At 35.2% G+C, this 15,333-nt stretch overlaps 1 protein-coding gene and 1 pseudogene across 17 annotated transcripts in view; one reads left to right on the top strand and one right to left on the bottom strand.

Annotated features, from left to right (window-relative positions):
* The window catches only part of REV3L (REV3 like, DNA directed polymerase zeta catalytic subunit), a 189,342-nt gene that overhangs the window by 8,314 nt on the left and 165,695 nt on the right, over positions 1 to 15,333 (top strand). For 4 of the 17 annotated variants that reach the window (XM_074036898.1, XM_074036896.1, XM_074036903.1 and 1 more), the window contains exon 2: positions 2,716 to 2,843. The exons of 11 other annotated variants lie outside the window; for them this stretch is intronic. The gene's annotated coding sequence lies outside the window, so the exon portion shown is untranslated. Of the gene's footprint in view, positions 1 to 356; positions 591 to 2,715; positions 2,844 to 15,333 lie in introns of all 17 variants that reach the window. 2 more of the 17 variants (XM_074036899.1, XM_074036897.1) reach the window with 1 other exon arrangement.
* LOC102122879 (bromodomain-containing protein 7-like) overlaps positions 1 to 15,333 on the bottom strand; it is a 59,869-nt pseudogene that overhangs the window by 7,772 nt on the left and 36,764 nt on the right.

Below are 15,333 nucleotides of genomic sequence, written 5' to 3'. Positions count from 1 at the left end.
GTATTTTAAAATCACGTGCATGTAATACTATTCAAAGTTAATATTTTTAAGCTATGTTTTGCTTACAGGAATTGGTAAGAAATTAAAAATAAAAGACCATAATAGTTGTTACAAACGAATGATTACTGCAATACTGTTTTTAACTTTAGGTATTGTTAGAAATCTTCTAATTCAAAGTTTTCAGTTGCTGTTACATGGCTCACAGAAGGGTAGTCCTAGTGGAATGGGGGCTGAAGGAAGGCATTGGGGTTCCTGTGAACAGATAGCATGGTGAGTGACAACCAGCAGTTACTGCTCCTTTTGATATTTTAAGTGCATTAAATGAGGTGTGCCTTACTACTTGGAATCTACTTCAGCAGCCAGCCACAGTGTACAGCTGCCTCTTGTGGGAAAGGGATCATGGAATTGTTACTGGAGTTTGTATTCACGGTGCCAAAGGAACATGCCACCTACCACAAGGTGCAACCCACTTACAGTGAGAGGACAAGGAAGCAGGGAGGGTGTCCCTGGTGGCCCAGCGCCAGGCCTCACTATCTGTATTCACCTGTATTGGATGCTGCTCATCATATGCGTTTGATGTGCTCTGCAAGGTGACTGCCTAATAGTGCATGTATGTCAGAAATAAAGCATGATTTTAATTTTGAAATATTCTTGATGGGAAAAAGTTTGGTTTTGAAATGCATATTAAAATTTTCAGCATTACATATGTCAAAAAATATCTACCATAATACTTTAAATTTTATCTTCTGTACTTAGAAAATATAATTTTTTTCACCAGGCACTATGTAAATGCCTCCAGATGCCCTCCTGTTGTCGCAGTGTGCTAAAAAATTTTTTGCTAACAAGTTTTATTTGCAGTGTTAAAAGGGGTGAGAAACATCATTCTAGTCAAATGTACTCGTTTTACATAAAGAAAACAAGTCTACATAGCAGGCTTAGGGATTTGTCCAGTGTCCTAGTGTTGGTTGGTGTGAGGCTGGATTTGAAAATGGGGGATCTTGGATCTTGACTCTTCAGCTCTCATCTCCTCACACTGACCTCCTCTCCCCGCAAAACATGAGGGAATGTTGGAGGAAGGCATTGATAATAATTGAAAGACAAAAATACAGAACCTCAGAGGAATTATTAAAAGAACTGCACATATGTAGTTCAGAAATCTTTGAGACCCTACGGTGTCTAATAGTGCTTAGAATCTTCTTATATAATAATATGTAATATATATTATTATATATAATAATATTAATCTATAATCTAGAATAGATTATGGTAGGATTTGTTTTATGATGATTTGGCTGCATCTTTAAGAAAACAAGATTACAGCAAAAGGAGTTTAGGGCAAACATAAACAAAAATTGATACTAAAATTGTATGTATGCAATTTCCAAAAAAGGAAGGAGGGAATATATGAAACCTTTCAAGTTCCTCTGGTGCTATAATTAAATATTCTCTCATCTTGATTTTGATTGGATTAGAATTCACTGAATTAAAGATAATCTAGGGCTGGGCACCTATAATCCCAGCACTTTGGGAGGCAGAGGCAGGAAGATTGCCTGAGCCCAGGAGTTTGAGACCAGTCTGGGCAACATGGCAAGACCCTATCTCTTTAAGAAAAAAAAAAAAAGAAAAGATAATCTAAGTGAAAAATGATTCAAGTTTAAATAGGTTGGGTTAAAGTAGGTTTTAGAGGATATTGTCATTGGCGCTGGATATTTCAAAGAAATATAACTTACTTATAAAGTGAGAAATGGGCTGTGGTATGGGGTATGTCACTTTGGTATCTTGCTGCCATTTTAACATCATAGTGATAATAAGAGGAAATAATGGGAGTTAAGGAACAGTGAACTTTGGGTGAAATTGTGTTAACTTGTAATTTCCATGTAAATACAGATAAGGCAGGAATGAGTGTCTTAGGCAATTAGAAAGAACTCTGTCTACTGTCCAAACATAAGTATTATAAGTAAAAGTAAGTAAAAGTAAGACCCTCTTAATGACAGCCTATTTAACCTTTTTAGTGTTTTTGTTTGGGGTGTGTGTGTGTGTTCTGTCATTTCTTCTAAGTTTTCCAGATGATCTTGTGTTTCTTCCAGCTCTCTGTAGGTTTTTAAATATTTCATTTTATAAATGAAAAATACTTTGTTGCTTAATTAGGATTGGTAAACTGGACTGTTTTCTGTAGCAGAAATTGAATACACGCCTAGCAAAGTAAATTCTGAGAAAAATGAGTAGTAATTGTCAATGGAAAATTTCGTGGTTTTTTTTTTTTTTTTTTTTTTTTGGCCAATTCTGTTTTCTTTTTGGATGATAGTTTTGGGAAATACTAAGAATTTGAGCTCAATTTACTTTGGGGCAGTTATTTAATTTTCTTTGGGTTCAAAGATCATTACTATATAAACAATTCAAATAGTAAAAGAAAGTGTGTTACCTCAAAAATGCCTTGTGTAATATATAACAGTTCACAAGATTTCTATTTTTCTTCCATTTATTACAATTACCAAGGAAGTATAACAAGAATTAAAATAAATATATTGTTTTGCATATATATTTTTATACTTCGAAGTAATTTATATACTAAATTAGGTTTTGTTTGAGATGGTGAAATGAAAGACTTTGTAAATAAGAATACATGTTGATATGTGAAAAATGTACAGTTAAAACATGTTGGCATACTCCTAGTTTCTCAGAACAAGAAAATGACTAATCTAAATTTCATTTCAGAATAAAACCCAAGACAAGCCACATAAAAGCAACTTAAAAATTAAACTGTCATCATATTATTTGTTTTAAAACTATGGAATAATATATCTGAGGAAGATTTCTCTCAAAATTGTTTTTCTCAATTTCAAGTAAGTAATTTATTTTGGTTAATATATTGGGGGTGAGGGGGGTGGGGGTGAGCCTTGGCATTGAAGTTGGTAAATCCTACTCATCCTTAAGTAACAACTTAAATATCAACCTCTAAAGTCTTCTGTGACTCCTTTGCCCATTCCCAAAGATTATCTCCTTGGTTTTCCAAGTCTTCGTCCCCTTCCACATTGCTGTTAAACGATCTATTACAATGAATATTGTGTTTGTCTCTAAGAATAGTCATGTGGCGCTATCTTCATGGGCCCCACCTCATACTTCTCAACCCCACTGCCTTCTGTTGCTGAGAGGTCCTGAGCAAGTTATTATACTTATGTTAGCATTAATTTCCTCCTCTGTAAAGTGAGTTTTAATAATTTCTACAGCACAGCGTTATTATGATTGAATAAGATAACCAGCAAATGTCTGGCATATATAGTAACATAAATGTTACTTATGTTACTTTACCTGTCTTATCTCCAGAATCTGCTACATTACCTCATATACTGAATGCTCTTTAAAATGTTTGAATTGAAATGAAAGATGGAATTTTTCCTCACATTGGGAGAAACTAAAACATCTGCACATTGTGGTGTGAGACTTTTTACATATCTACAGGTTAGGTAATTGCCTGTTTAAAAACACTTTTTAAAAATGTGGCTATATTTTATAAGTGGTCCATCAGGGCCTGAAAAGAACCTTATTTTCCAAAGCCATCAGTATTGCCTTAAAAAAAAAAAAAAAAAAGATTGAACATGTTGAAAGTACGTATGCTAGATGTCACAGTAAAAGTGACATTTCAATAGGATTTATTGCTCTCTTCTTGTGAATTTGTAACACACACAAAAATGGAAGCCTTTGTATTTTAAACCTACTTAGGATTGTGGAATGTGGACTAAATGATTTATTATTGCCCAGAGCTTCACCTCTCATCACCATGTATTTTCTACATACATTCCTAGGTTTTGTTTAATAACATTGTCTTTTAATTTTTTTTTTTTTTTTTTTTTTGAGATGAAGTCTCACTCTGTCACCCACGCTGGAGTGTAGAGGCGCAATCTCAGCTCCATGCAACCTCCACTTCCCAAGTTCAAATGATTCTCCTGCCTCAGCCTCTCAAGTAGCTGGAATTACAGCCACGTGCCACCACATCTGGCTAATTTTTGTGTTTTTAGTAGAGATGAAATTTCACCATGTTGGTCAGGCTGGTTTCAAACTCCTGACCTCAGGTAATCTGCCCACCTCGGCCTCCCAAAGTTCTGGGATTACAGGCGTGAGCCATCACCACACCCCGGCATGTCTTTTAATTTTTAAATGAAGTCGTTAGAAAGGTATCCAGATTAATTATGATGTCTCACACCTTAGTTGATAATGCCTAATGTTTTGAAAATAGAAGTCATGTTATTATAGTTAAAAGACCTTAATTTTACATCATTTTACTAAAAGAGGTGGTAAACCATTTATTGAGTAAGGACTGTGTGCCCTGTTCTAAGCTATTTAGTTTTCACAACAGTTCTGTAAAATAGAACTGTTATCCCCATTTTACAGTTGAGGAAATGAGGCATAGAGAGGTTAATTTGCCTAAAGTGTTGTAGCGTAATGTTTACCTCATACCATATGAGGATTAAATGAGAAAATGTGTATTAGGCCATTACCCACTTAAACAGAAGAAAGAGTGAAGCAAAATCTGAGATGAGTGTCTTCTAACACTTCCAGAATTTGATAATAACCATTATTGAGATGTGACAGTGACCGTGAATATACTCTTATTCACATTCGTGTGTGTGTGTGTGTGTGTGTGTTATAGTAAACCCTGGTACTCTATTAACCCATTTTTTTTCTGACACAATATTAATGTCTCCTCTCAAATTCGTGCTCCCATTTGGACTGAATTAATGTATATGTGTTTACAAGGTGATAGTAGAATTTTAATATCAATCCGATATGCAATTTTTATAAGTTCAGTGTAATTAAATAGTATGTAGATATATTCTCATTGTGAAATATAGAAAGCAGAACAGGTAAGGGAAAAATCTTCTTTGACCACCTATTCCCCTCTCTACTTAGATCAGCTTTTGCTGTATGATAAACCTCCCCAAAACATAGTGCTGTGAAACAATAGGCATTTGTTAGCCTGATTCTGGGCTGGGCTCAGTTAAGCGATTCTGCTGCAGCTATGTCTGGCCTTGTTGATGTGGCCACAGTCAGCTGATGGGTCAGCTGGGAGCTGGTTGGTCTAGGATAGCTATGTCTGGATAATTCATACTGGTTGTTGGCTTGGGTGATGGGGGCCATGTGTCTCCAGCAGGCTAGGCATGGCTCTTTCACCTGGAGGCAGTAGTAAGGTTTATAGAAGTAACTAGTGATGGCAAACCTCATATATTTTCTGTTGTCCATAGGCCAAAGCAGATCAACATGGCCAATTCCACAGTAGGTATGGGAGGGGTTTCTTAACGGAGTGGAGTTAATTAGGGGGCCATTACTGCAACAATCTATTATCCAGCTGTTGCTGGCTAACTCATTTTTCAGGAAGCATGTGCCACCGTGGCATTGCTCCTTTCTTAAAGTAGTGATTATGTAAGCAATTTATTCAACAGTTCAGATAAATTTAGCTAATTCCTTATTCTTACTCGTTTTTATTCCGTTTTCATCATCCTTCACATTATTCTTAGTTTCATTCAACTCAACAAATATTTATTGAGCACCCATTAAGTGCACAATAAGGTATCAAGAGGTGAGCAGCAGATGGAGCAAGACTACTCTCTTAATCATCCGAGTTTTTTTTGTTTTGTTTTATTTTGTTGTTTGAAATGGAGTCTCCCTCTGTTGCCCAGGCTGGAGTACAATGGTGTGATCTTGGCTCACTGCACCCTCCACCTCCCGGGTTCAAGCTATTCTCCCACCTCAGCCTCCTGAGTGGCTGGGATTACAGGCATGCACCACACCACCCAGCTAATTTTTTGTATTTTTAGTAGAGATGGGGTTTTACCATATTGGCCAGGCTGGTTTTGAACTCCTGACCTCAAATGATTCACCCGCCTCAGCCTCCCAAAGTGCTGGGATTACAAGCATGAGCCACTACGCCTGACCAGTCATCCAAGTTTTTAAAAGTGGCCTACCTGTCTGCTTCATCATGTGAACAAAATTCTATAAAAGTAGAAAACTGTAACACTTTTTTGAATATGACCAACAGCCCACACCAGGCTAAATGTACCTTACTTGCTACATTTTTAAACATCTTACAAGGATTTCTTCAAATGAGAAAAACTAATACAGAGGTTGTTTTGATCTGTACTCCCACCAGCAATAGGAGACTTTTTCCATGTCTTCATCAAGATTATGTTCTCAAATGTTTTGATCATTGCCAATCTAATAGATATGAAATTGATCTCAGTGTAGTTTTAATTTGCATTCCTTTTATTATGAGTGAGATTGAGTGTTTTTTCAATGCTTGAGAGGCACTTATGGTATTTCCTTATCAGCGTACTGTTTATCTTTTACACATTTTCCTGTCGAGACTCTTGGTCTTTTCCTTACTGATTCCAAAGAGCCTTCATATATTAGGAAAGTTCATCTCCATCTGTAAATTGAGTTCCATGTTTTCCTCAGTTAGTTCTATGGTTGATAACTTTTTATTTAAGTAGTATCTTTTTTTTCATTTCATAAATAATCTTTATATCTGAATTAGGCTTTTAAATCACATTTTAATGAAGCTAGGTTTAAGTATTAGGCATGGGAATGGAAGGAAAAGATCCTGGCATTATCAGATCTTCTGCAGAGAACTTTATAAAACTCTTGATAGTTAAAATGAAAAACTTCAAAAGGATCCTGTCTTTGATTTATTTTTTTCCTCTTTTAGGTTTGATTTTATTATGACATCAGTCCTTTTGACCAGGCAGTTCAAGCAGTAAGATCATACCCTCTGGAGGGCTGTTTTTAGATGACGAGATTGTATAGGATAGATGGAAAATACTCTATGTCACTTAGAATAAATTGTTAATAATGTTGCTTTGAGTCTTGTTAATTTCATTTTGTGTGTGTGTGTGTTTGTGTGTGTGATGTGTATAAAACATACATAGATCATGGTAGTGGTTCTAGCAATGCTCTATGCTTACGTACAGTCTTCCCTCAGTATCCATCCCTTAGTATCTGGGGGATTCGTTGCAGGAACCCCTGAGGATACAAAAATCTACAGATGCTCAAATCCCTTATATAAAATGGTGTAGTATTTGCATAAAATAACCTAAGTATATTCTCCTGTATAGTACTTGAAATTTACACCTACTACATTGTAAATGCTGTGTGATAATTGTGATACTGTATTGTTTAAGGTAATAATGAGGAAAAAATGTTTGTGCGCATTCAGTACAGATGCAACTATTTCCCTGAATATTTTTGATCCGTGGTTGGTTGAATCCACAGATGTGGAACCCACAGATATGGAGGGCCAGCTATATAATTTTCAATCTGTTCAGCCAACCTTGACCTCATCAACCACATGTTAGGATGGCTAGATTAGAGTAGCCCTTAGCAGTGGACCACATAGAAGAAAAACATGCAGAATGTAGACTTTTTTGAGAATGCGGTAATGCTACCTACTGCCCAAATAATATCCTAGCTTTTTCTGAGATTGTGGGGAGCCAGGAAGAAGGTGGCAGAGGCATCTGTGACCTCTTGTGCCACATCTGACATTATGAAGTACTTTGACCTTTTCCCTCGACTTTTGTATAAAAAGATATTAGAAAACTGTGAGGCTGGACAGATAATCATGTTTTGAGTAATTTAATACAGTTTTAAACATTTTAAAGTTGTCAAACCCTTTCTTCTTATGTGATTTTACCCAGCAGCATCAAAAACAAATAGGAATCCTTAAGTGATTGGTGGGGCATGACAGAAAGCCAGTATTTTTAACCATGCTTTACATAGTTTCTAGTTTTTAAACGTTATTGAGGTATTCTTTAGCGTTTGCTTTATTGTTAACATCTTTATACATGTTTCACTGAAAATTGAAAGGAAGTTTTTCATTTAATACCAAATTATTGACTTACTGTTATTTTCTTGATTAATCCTTTTTAAACAATTTTAACATTTCTTTTTTCTAATTTTATTTTATTTTTTGAGACGGAGTCTCACTGTGTCTCCCAGGTTAGAGTGCTGTGGTGCGATCTCGACTCACTGCAACCTCCGTATTCTGGGTTCAGGCAGTTCTTGTGCTTCAGCCTCCCAAGTAGCTGGGACTACAGGCATGTGCCACCACACCTGTTTAATTTTTGTATGTTTCATGGAGATGGGGTTTCGCCATGTTGGCCAGGCTGGTCTTGAACTCCTGACCTCAGGTGATCAGCCCATCTCAGCCCCTCAAAGTACTGGGCTTAACAGGCATGAGCCACCTCGCCTGGCCCAATTTTAACATTTCCGAGGTTGTAATGTATCTCACAGTATGTTCATTTAATTTTCCCCCCTGAAAAGCTGATATTAAACTGATAGGATGTTTATAATCAGTGACTTCTTAGAGAAAACATGACATTTTAAAATTCCTGTATGTGCTTTTTTTTAAAAAAATCTAATCTAATGTGTCATGGAATGAGTTTGCTTCCCAAATAAACATTTGTCCTTCATTTTTGCCTTGCATCTGTAATTGTTTTAAATTTGTATATTTTGATGTGTTGTTTGGCACATCCAGCTTCATGACTGATAAGTCTTTTATCGCAGTGCTTTTCAAATTATTTGTGGTGAAGAATCAGGTTTTTTTTAACTCTGATACTTCATTATAATACATTAAAAAGGAATTACTGGAAAATGAAATAAATGAAATGAGAATAACTGACAAAATAGTAATACAGCCTCCATTTTTAAAAATTATTTTATTTAACAGTTATAAAATTTCCCTGTCAGACTGCTGTAAGAGTTTCTAAATGCTAAGTTTTGAGCTTTGTACATTGTCTTGTTGCATAGCTGTAGCAAACAGCTAGTTCATAGATGGCATTTGAGTAGCACTGTAGAGATCTTTTTAGTAATATAGAGAGACTAATTCATTTCTTCTTAAAATCTTTTTGTGCTGTGTCAAAATTATTATTCCTATTTCTTTTCAGTTTGACTGTTTCTATGATATATGGTATAAATCATTTTTCATCACTATTTTTAATCCTTTTATGTCACTTCAGTTTTAAACCCATCTCAAGATGTTTTAAAAGGGAGATTTTAAAGTTTTTTTTGCTTGTTTGTTTGTTTGTTTGTCTTTTGGTTTTGGTTTTTGAGACGGAGTCTTGCTTTGTTGCCCAGGCTGGAGTGATCTCAGCTTACTGCGACCTCCTCCTCCCTGGTTCAAGCGATTCTCCTGCCTCAGCCTGCCGAGTAACTGGGATTGTAGGCACGCACCACCACGCCCAGCTAATTTTGTATTTTTAGAAGAGACGGGGTTTCACCATGTTGGTCTGGCTTGTCTCGAACTCCTCTGCCTCCTGGGTTCAAGCAGTTCTCCTGCCTCAGCCTCCCGAGCAGCTGGGACTACAGGCGCACACTGCCATGCCCTGTTAGTTTTTTGTATTTTAGTAGAGATGAGGTTTCACTGTGTTGCCCAGGCTGGTCTTGAACTCCTGAGCTCAGGCAGTCCGCCTGCGTAGGCCTCCCAAAGTGCTAGGGTTACAGGCGTGAACCACCACGCCTGGCCATGCTTTCCTTTTTGGAAAACGTAGATAACAGAACTCATTTAAAAAAGTGTATATACCAAAATGTAGTTTTTATTGTTATTTCTATTCTTTTTTCTTGTCTCTTAGAGTTCCATTTATATCTTAGAATATAAGTCTGTCTTTTTATTTCTTCCTGTAGTATGTTATTGAGAATATACAGCATATACTTTCCACGTCTTCTGTTTCTAAATATAAATTATCACAGATGATTTTCTGTGGCATTTTTAAGAAGATGTTTTATCTATGCTGCTGAATATTTGTTTAGGTCCCATTCCAGACATATCTATGAACAAGGGCTATTTTTCCAAGCCTAGAGTTTGCTAGTAGATAGGGTGTGGCAAGTTCACTTTAATCATATTTATTTTCTGCTTATAAAATGATAGAATTGCCTTCCTTAGCATAAAGAACTAATGATCGTATACAACCCACTTAGATGAAAACATTCATTTAGTGTACCTCTACTGGACTGAGATTTAAGTTTTTTTCTCGTTGCACAGTTCTCTGGTATATGGCAACTAACATATATATGGGTAACCTGAGACAGTGTGTTTTTTGTTTTTGTTTTTGTTTTAATTTTGTTATTTATTTATTTATTTTACCACAACATTGCATGAAAGCCTCTAGGTTGTAAAGGCCCTTAGGACTTTTAGTGATTTAATCAGTGATGGGAGCTAATTCATTTATTTAGATTTTGGATGCTATTTAACATGCCAGGAAGAAGACAGCTATGCTGCGTCAATTATGTTGATATTGGGTGTTTTGTTTTTAGAGTAGACGAACAGAGGTATTAAGTGAGAGAGTATGACCTTAGATGTCTTAGAAAATTTTTAGTAGGGTACTGGTTTCTGTTGGAGCAGACCATGTCCCCAAGGTAGAGAACAGAGTTATACAGTAAGCCCTCGCTTAATGTCTGTGACAGGTTCTTGGAAATTGTGACTTTAAGTGAAATGACATATAATGAAACCACTTTTTTCTCATTGTTATAATAAAATGAAGTTGAACAAAATGTTATTTGAAGATCTACTATGAAGTTTTGCTTAAAGTTTAGGTTTCCAAGAACCTATCGACAAAGTTAAGTGAAGATTTACTGTATGTCTTAAATATTTTAGTGAAAAATTGGGAGAAGGATTATTCTGTATTTCATCAATTCTAAGAAGTATATTTTCCCTCCATTTGTGCATCTCAGTAATTGGGATATGTCTTACAATTACTAGGGCACCATATTTACTTAATAGCACTTTTCTTAGTAGTACAAAAATTAATGATGTCATAATCACTGGCATCTTGGATTCAGTGAAATATATTAATAGTTGTTTAGCTTAGTGCCATTCTTAATTGAATCTCTTTATTTGTTGTAACATTAACCTTTCTTCTCTTCGGACAGTTTTGACCTTGGGTTAACTTCCTAGCTTTGTTCACTTGGAAGCTTGATAAGGTAGAATGTCAGTTACATAACCAAGCACGATTGCTTATGGTAATAATGACTCATGATTATTAAATTGCATACGGACCAGAGGAAGACTGTGAATGAATTGTAAATACTGGTAGCTATGCTGTTAACAGCTTTGGACTTCCCTGAGTGTAATAACTCTTGTAACTAAGTAAATCTGTTCCTGAAGCTCAGGAAACTATGCCTATGAGACTGGAGATACTGGTTGCTGTTTGGTACCTGTAAGCTAGAGTACCTACTGCAAGGATCTTATGCTGTCATTCTCTTACACTTGATCTGCCACCTGAGAGGGCCAAAGAGACTAGCCCCTGAATTGCACTGAGCACGCCTGCCTGACATGTTAAGTATAACCAAGCTGTTTGGGTTATGTGAGTCTCGGTGTCTAGTTAGGCCTAACAGGAGGTGTTGTACTTACATTTTGTGGCTTTATTTATTTTGGTTTTAATATTTGCTTGGTGAATCTATATTTATTATTTATTCTTCATAAGAATTTTAAATTATAAATATGAGCACATCTCTACTAAGTAATGCCAAATTGTTTTCCAAAGTGATCATACCAACCTATACTCCCACCAGAAGTGTATGAGTTTCTGATGTTCCACATCTTCACCAATATTTAGGATTGTCAGACTTAAGTTTTAAATTAGGAATTAATTTAAAACATCTCATTGTGGATTTGCATATTTTTTATCACTAGTGAGAAATTGAGTTTTTCCATGTTTATAGCCTACTTGTTCTGTAAAATACTGAGAGATGTGTTGAAGTCTCCAACTTAATATATTTGTCTATTTCTCTTTCCAGTTCTATCAGTTTTTGCTTCATGTATTTTGAAAGTTTGTTAGATCCATATATATTTAAGATTGGTATGCCTTTCTGCTGGAACAGCCTCTTTATCTCTGGTAATATTCCTTGTTCTGAAATCTTTGCCTTGTATTAATATAACTACTTCAGCTTTCTTTTGATTAGTATTTACATGGTATATCATGTCAAAAACTGAAGTTTGCTATGAATTTCATAGATGCTAGCAGTAGACATGAGATTTCCATCTTTCCATTTTATCACTTATTAATAAGGAGTAACTGTGGAGATGGTTGCAGGCCAGATACTGAGAAGTAGGTTCAAAGGCAGCTACCTCAACAGAGACCCATGGAGAATTGTCTCCCAACATATCTTTTTTTGTTTTTGTTTTTTGTTTTATTTTCACTTTCAACCTATCTGTATCAACTTAATATGGGTTTCTTATAGACAGCATATAGATGGGCTTACTTGTTCATCCAGTCTGATAATCTCTGTCTTTCATTTTGACATGTCTCTTTTATTTAGTGTGTTTAGATTGTTTTTATGTATCGATATTGGTGATATGGTTGGATTAAAATCTACCACCATGCTAGCTGGTTTATGTTAGTCTCTCTGTTCTCTTTTTCTTTTGGATTACTTGAATTTTTAAAAAATTATTCCATTTCTCTCCGCTATTTGCTCATTTATTTATACCTCTTTCTGAAATTTGTTTAGTGGTTGCCGTAGGGTTTTCCGTATATTTGTAATTAATTGCAGTTTTCTTGATATAATAATACATAGCTTTATATGTAGTATTAGGACCTTATAGTTCTATACTCCCATTTCTCCTCTTAGTCTTTTGTGTTTTTTGTCATACGTTTTACTTTTATATATATGCAATCAGCATATAATACATTACTGCTCTAAGACTTTGTAGTATATTGCTATAGATTTTATAGAACTGTTCATGTAGGTTATAATAAATTTATTTTAAAAATGTCTTCAATAATAAATTAACCTTAGCTTACTGTAACTTTTACTTTATAAACTTTTTAGTTTTTAAAATGTTTTGACTCTTGTATAATAACTTAAAACAAATACATTGTACAACTGTACAAAAGTATTTATGTCCTCATTCTATAAACTTTTTTCTATTTAAAAATTTTTAATTTTTACTTTTAAAACTTTTGTTAAAAACTAAGATGCAAATACACACATTAGCCCTAGGCCCACTGAGAGTCAAGCTATAAATATCACTGTCTTCCACCTCCACATCTTGTCCGGAAGGTCTTCAGGGACAGTTATACACATAGAACTGCCATCTCCTATGATAACAGTTCCTTCTTCTGTAATATCTCCTGAAGGACTTACCTGAGGCTGTTTTACAGTTAACTTCTTTTTTATGTAAGTAGGAGTACCTTCTAAAATAATGATAAAGTATATAATAAATATATAAGCTAGTAACTTACCATGATCAAGTATTATGTACTTAACATAATTGTATATGCTATACTTTTATACAACTGGCAGCATAGGTTTGTTTACACCAGCTTCACCACAAACACATGAGTAACTCATTGTACTACAATGTTAGTACAACTAGGATGTCCCTAGGCGATAGAAATTTTTCAGCTTCATTATAATCTTCTGGGACCACCATCATATATGTGGTCCCTTGTCGATTAAATATCATTATGCAGTACATGGATGCATTTTTGCTCTAGAGACAGTTATCTTTTAGAGCAATTGCAAATAAGAAAAATACGAAGTTTTATATTTACTTTCATTTATACCGTTTATACTGTTGTTCATATCTTTGTGTAGATCCAAGTTTTCTGTCTGGTATCATTCTGTCTACCTGAAGAACTTTTAACATTTCTTATAGGACAAGTCTGCTAGTAATAAATTATCTTTGTTTCTCCCAAAAAGACTTTATTTTTCTAAAATATTCTTGCTGAAATAGAATTCTGGATTGCCTTTTCTTTCAGTACTTAAAATATGTCACTCTACTATTTGTTATTTGGCTTTTACATATACATTTTTATTTGAATTAAATTTTTTTTCTTTTTCCACTTTTATTTTAGATTCCAGGTGTACCTGTGCAGGTTTGTTACAAAGGTATATTGCATAATGCTGAGGTTTGAAGTACGATTGAACCCGTCACCCAGGAAGTGAGCATAGTACCCAATAGGTAGTTTTTCCATCCTTGCCTCTCTCTCCCCTCTTGTATTCTTCAGTGTCTACTTGTTCCCATCTTAATATCCATATGTTCTCATTGTTTGGCTGCCACTTGTAAGTGAGAACATGTGGTATTTGGTTTTCTGTTTCTGCATTAGTTTGCTTAGGATAATGGCTCCCAACTGCATCCGTGTTGTGGCAAAGGACTTGAGTTTATTCTCTCTGTGGCTGTGTAGTATTCCATGGTGTATATGTACCACATTTTCTTTATCTCATTTACTGTTGATGGACACCTGTGTTGATTCCATGTCTTTGCTGTTGTGAATAGTGCTGTGATGAACATGTGGGTGCATGTGTCTTTTTGGTAGAATGATATATTTTTCTTTGGTTATATACCCAGTAATGGGATTGCTGTGTTAAATGGTAGTTCCATTTTGTGTTCTTTGAGAAATCTCCAGGCTGCTCTCCACAGTGGCTGAACTAAGTTACGTTCCCAGCAATAGTGTAAAAGTGTTCCCTTTTCTCCACAGCCCCACTGAGATCTGTTATTTATTGGCTTTTTAACAAAAGCTCTTCTGACTGGTATGAGATGGTATTTCAATTGTGGTTTTGATTTGCATTTCTCTGATGATTCGTGATGGGCATTTTTTCAATATGTGTTTTGGCCACTTATATGTCTTCTTTGGGAGGTGTCTGTTCATGTCCTTTGCTTATGTTTTAATGGGGTTATTTGTTTTTTACTTGTTGATTTAAGTTCCTTATAAATTCTGGATATTAGGCCTTTATCAGATACATAGTTTATGAATTTTTTCTCCCATTCTGTAGATTATCTGTTTACTCTGTTAATAGTTTCTCTTGCTGTATGGAAGCTCTTAGGTCCTACTTGTCAGTTTTTGGTTTTGTTGCAATTGTTTTTGAGGACTTAGCCATAAATTCTTGGACAGGGCTGATGTCGAGAAAAGTATTTCCTAGGTTTTCTTCTAGGATTTTTGTAGTTTTAGGTCTTACAGTTACGTCTTTAATCCATCTTCAGTTAATTTTTGTATATGGTGATAGATAAGAGTCCAGTTTCATTCTTCTGCATATGGCTAGCCAGTTATCCCAGCACCATATATTGAATAGGGAGTTTTTTCCTTAGTGCTTACTTTTGTCAACTTTGTTGAACATCAGATGGTTGTAGGTGTGTAGCTTTATTTCTGGGTTCTCTCTTCTGCTTTATTGGTCCGTGTATCTCTTTTTGTGCCAGTACCTTGCTGTTTTGGTTACTCTAACTTTGTAGTGTAGTTTGAAGTTGAGTAATGTGATGCCTCCAGGTTTTTTCTTTTTGCTTAGGATTGCTTTGGCTGTTTGGGCTCTTTTGGTTCCATATGAATTTTAGAGTTGTTTTTTTTTGATTCT

This window comes from Macaca fascicularis, chromosome 4 (genome assembly GCF_037993035.2).
Source record: "Macaca fascicularis isolate 582-1 chromosome 4, T2T-MFA8v1.1".
NCBI classification, from domain to species: Eukaryota; Metazoa; Chordata; class Mammalia; order Primates; family Cercopithecidae; genus Macaca; species Macaca fascicularis.
This window is presented reverse-complemented; position numbering and strand designations above follow the sequence as displayed.